Raw genomic sequence first — 5,166 nt, forward strand, 5'->3', positions numbered from 1 at the left:
TGCCCACATTAAATATTGCCAAAGTTTGATATAATGATGTCAGCATATGTGCATGTAATCCCGATGGGTCACAGCCCTGGTTTTTGCTACTGTTTAAGCTATATGATGCCAAAAAGAAGAGATGTAGTGCTTGAAAGATTAGTTGTAAAACAGCTGGTTGATCATCTGCAGAGGAAAGGTTTATTTGAAGACTTATAGTCGGGATTCAGAATTCATCGCAGTACAGAAACAACATTAGTGAAGGTCACAAATGATCTTCTTATGGCCTCTGACAGTGGACTTACTTCCTGACATCTGGTTTGTCCTGCCAGATGTTAGTGCAGTGTCCGACATGACAAGTTTGGTGGTGGGTCAGTGATGGTCTCGGGACGCATATCCATGGAGGGATGTACAGTTCACTACAGACTAGGCAGTAGAATGATGAAATTCTTGGAGCCATTGTCACTCTACGCTGGTGCAGTGGGTCCTGGGTTCCTCCTGTTGCACAACAGTGCAGGCGTGATGAGGTGAGAGTATGCAATGCTCTGCAATGACATTCCAGGAAAACAGACTAACCTCCTGCTTCATTTTGATTTTTGGGCTGTCTTTGCAGGTTGATCATTTTCCTTTCCATCAAACGATGTGGCATCCCTGCATTTCTAACACATTAACCAGTCTGCATCAGTATAGATATCCAGTGTTCCTGTAATTTATCTGAGCAGTGTACGGTACTGTGCAAAAGTTTTAGGTAGGTGTGGAAAAAATGCTGTAAACAAAGAATGCTTTCAGAAATATAAATGATTGTTTATTGGCCCCAAATGTATTCTGCAGCAGGACAACAACCCCAAACATACAGTCAAGTGACCATATATTAAAATAAAGTCTAAAGCTAAGCTAACTTGAGCAGGCTGGACCCTTGTACGTATGAAGGTCATTATCACCCAGCGCTTAAGCTGCAACATAAAAAGGAGGCTAACAGAGTTTATTGAATATGTAAGATGAAATATAAAATATATAAACCTATATAATAATGAAAAATAAAGATACATCCTCGCAAGACAACTTAGGCATTCCTTCAAGCCTTATGCTGCCATCTGAACTTCTGACCTTAGAGCCCAGGCAAAGGCCAGTACCAATTACCAAAAATGGCATCAGTCATAGTAATAGAGAAGTTTCATCACAAAGTACTGTCTGCCCAACTCCTGAAAGTTCTTTGCAACCTGCAATGTATTCAGTTTCCAAATGTCTTAGTGGAAAGACTGAAACTGACAACACTAACAACAACATGGCTCCCGGGACCCTGCTGGGAAGCAAGGAAAGCAAACTCTGAATGTTGGAGGCACGAGAACTTGTGGACAGCCGATAAGCAAAAAGGCCACACGGAGGGTCAGCACGTAGTCACACCATACAGTCAGATCTCTATTAAGATAGGAGATGGTGGGCCAGTGTGATAAGAGCTGACAGGACCTGCTGATGTGATAACAGTGATGGGGCACCAGCTGCAGATGTCACTGTCCCTAACCAACAGGGGAATTGGACTGAACTTTTTCTGGATGAGAGCGAGGTAGTCCTCAATTATGCTCAGATTTCATAGAACTTTGGTAATTACAGGATACTGCTAATGCGGAAACATTTTCATATTTAATGGTACAGTGGGTCATTTTTTTAGTACATTTAAAAGAGAGAGAAAAATAATGCTGTATTGATTATTTTTGCTTCCTTATCTCAAGCCTCTTAACACTCAAAAACAACATAAAAGTTAAGGATATATTAAACAACTCACCTCTGTATCGCTGTCATTGGTCAGAAGTGACTCATCGACTTCTGTTGGGTTCCTCTCACAAGGTTTTATAGCTTCCTCCACAGTAAATGGACATAGACACATATTAACAGCAGAGTTAAATAGTGGACTGACAGGGTACGCTCACTACAGCAGCCAAATCAGAAACAAGGCTATAGGACTGTTTTTAAAGCTTTACACTCCCTGGAGCACAATGGCCTCATTAATCGCAAAACTGGGGAGGTTTGGATCCACCAAGAATCCTGGGATATGACCATCTGGCCAAACTGAGTAACCAAGCAAGAAGGGCCCCTGCAGAGATGGCAGAATGTGCCAGAAGGAGAACCATCGCAGCAGCACTCCATCAGTCAGGTTTTTATGAAGCTAGACCGAAAGAAGGAAACTTGCATGAAGGACTTCTGATAGTCTGCTTGGAGTTTACCACAGTGTGGCCATTTTAAAAGTGAAATGAGGAGCAATGCCTAATATTTGCCAGACATAGTTGTCATTCTACTGAGGGGGGGGGAAGGGGGTGCTTCTCAGCAGCGGGGACAAGGGGGGGCCAGTCTACGCTGAAGGGAGAGTGAATGCTGCCAAAGCTTGCAGCCAAGACAACACTGGGTTGGAGTCGTGAAGCCAAGACACTTGTCCTTGGCATCAGGACAAGCGTCTGACTGTCCTTAAAGCCCAGACTTAATCCTCCATACAAAATGGCATCCAGTGTGATGAAGCTTGACAGCATCTTCCAGGAAGAATGAGATAGCCTGCCCAAATCGAGGTGTACAAAGCCTGCATAGACCTAAGAGTCTCTTCACCGAGTCCTGCATGACAATGATATAACAGCTCCTTCTGTATTGTAAGCCCTGTGGTTTAAAAAAGACGGAACAACCAGCAGCTTCCTTCAAGTTTGTCTTAACTTTTCACTTTCGAATGAGCTGGACTTGTTTTCCCACTCCACTTCTCCGTCATGCATCCTCACTACTTCGTTACATCCTCCTCATTCCCACAACCTGCAGCGTGCTTACATAGATTCCTGCTCATTTGTAGACATCAAAACCCGAATCATTTTTTCAGTTTGTAATTGCCTAAATAAGTGACTTTTGCAGTTAAGCTAATTCTATATACAGCATTCTGAACGTTTGGGAAATGATTAGCATATTTCCCTGCAACGCCAGCTGCCTACGTGCTAAGCACACTGAATTTACCGTTGTTCAGCATTTCAAAACGCCTGATCCTTATGATATTTCATTGGTTGCCACAAGGCTTGTTAAAACTTCTTGTTAATACGGTATTGGTTTATTATGCAAAGCCACAAACTGCTTTGAAGTATGTGTAGCTAACATGGATACACGCTGATAAGATGGAAATACATGACCTAAGTAGCACAGCAAGTTCAAGTTAACTTAAATATTACAGAATTATTACTTATACTACAAATTACTCAGGCTAATTCACTGTGCCCCTCTCTCAAACTAAAAAAAGGAATCATAAAACAACTACAATGTCATTTTGCATCTCTCTGTAGTTTTGTTTTGTGTGTCTGTGATAATTTGCCATCTCTTTGTGCTGGCTTTGCATAACTTTGTAGTCTTTTGTTGTCATTTTCTGTCTCTTTTTAGCTGCACTGTCTCTTCAGGTTGGGCTTCCCACTGTGTATTTCTTTTGTAGTACGGTTGTGCATCCATCTCTTTGTAGCTGCTTTAGCTTTGAGTCTCTTTGTGGTCATTCTGTGCTTCAGGTTCTGAAATGTTACTTTAGGTGATATAAAGGAAAGTTTCAACAAAAGTCCTGGATTTGATTTGGATTGAAGCGAGATATGTTAGCATTCACTTAAAACAAAGGCTGATGAGGACCTCATGACCCCTGTGATCCCTGGCGCTGGCCATCCTTTCTCCATATGTTCTATCCTAGACAGATTTAAGATACTGCCTGGCTATGTTGATTTGCCCCCCATCCATGCTCTCACTGCCAGATATGTTTGCCAGAGCTATTTCATACACAATTGCACTGATATTTAATAGCCTGTGAAAGAGAGGCAGACAGCAAGGTAGAAAATTGCCCAGTATTTTAAATTATCCTTAACTTTTATACCAATATTACTTTATAGCTGTAGCGTTGACTTCTCTTTAACCATCACCATCAATCCATCAGCTATAAGCAATGAACCATCTGCTATTATACAGCTTGTTAGCAAAGTCCAGGCTGAGTAATTACCTGTGTCAAAAGCGATGATTGTCTTCTGTGACGGATTATTCATCACTTTATAACTGCAGAGACTGAAAGAGGGATTTTGAAGTCATTCTAACAGAGCCTGCGAGTATTTTCCACAGTTGTCTGCTTAATTCACACAGACACACACATACAGCATGAATTATTGATAAGAGCCCTCAAACTTATTGGGTTAGTTTTAGACAAGTGGTACATGTGTATGAAACTGAAGATAATAATTAGGCTAATGCACCCATTAATGAAAAACTGAGTGCATGACAATACATATCCTGATGGAGGCAGCCAAAAAAGGGTTTTCAAAGAGTGTTAATTAAGAGGGCTTTAAATGGATACGAGGACCCTGCGACGGACCGGCGACCTGTGAAGGGTGGATGGATGAATGAATTGATCCACTCACCTCTTTTCAATCTAGATGTGTTTATACACCACTCTAAATTTAGTCATTAGTTATTATTAACTTCTGGAACTCTTCCACATTGAGTCGTTTGTCCTGTCTCCCTCCCCTCACCTCCAACTAGTCAGGGCAGATGGCTGCCCTTCCCTGAGTCTGGTCCTGCTGGAGGGTTCTTCCTGTTAAAAGGGAGTTTTTCCTTCCCGCTGCCGCCAAGTGCTTGTTTACTTTGTTTTTATTGTCTTTAACTTACAATAAAAAGTGGCTTGAGGTGACTGTTGTTGTGATTTGGCGCTATATAAATAAAATTGAAATTAACCGATGGATATAAGCTCATTACTTAAATCAAACTGCAAATTGTTTTGCATGTGTTATTTGTTATTTGTGAAGTCAGTGTTTGCCTTAAGTTAACTGAAAATAACAGAATATATGAACATGCACAAACAGAGGCTTTTGAAGTTTATTAGGCACGTAGAAAAGCAACTTTGCAGTGGCATGTGAACCGGCAGCTCTGCTCTGGTTATGTGAAAAATATTAAGTAGATACAAATGTGTAAATTTAAAGGTTAAAATACAGCCTTGAGTCCCCGCAGAGGCTTTAAGGGTCCCCACCAGTTTTACTCCCCAGAACAAATGTTTGCATTCTGATGTGTTCATATAGATTTTTTAAATGTATGCACATTAAAAATATTTCCAGATGATTTGATCTTTTGTTGACACAAAGCTCTGAACTGAAGGGGGCGAGCCTGAAGTAGTGCCCGTGTCTGTATGTGTGCGTATGATGTTGT

This window comes from Aulonocara stuartgranti (genome assembly GCF_965226115.1).
Source record: "Aulonocara stuartgranti genome assembly, chromosome: 3".
Classification (NCBI taxonomy): domain Eukaryota; kingdom Metazoa; phylum Chordata; class Actinopteri; order Cichliformes; family Cichlidae; genus Aulonocara; species Aulonocara stuartgranti.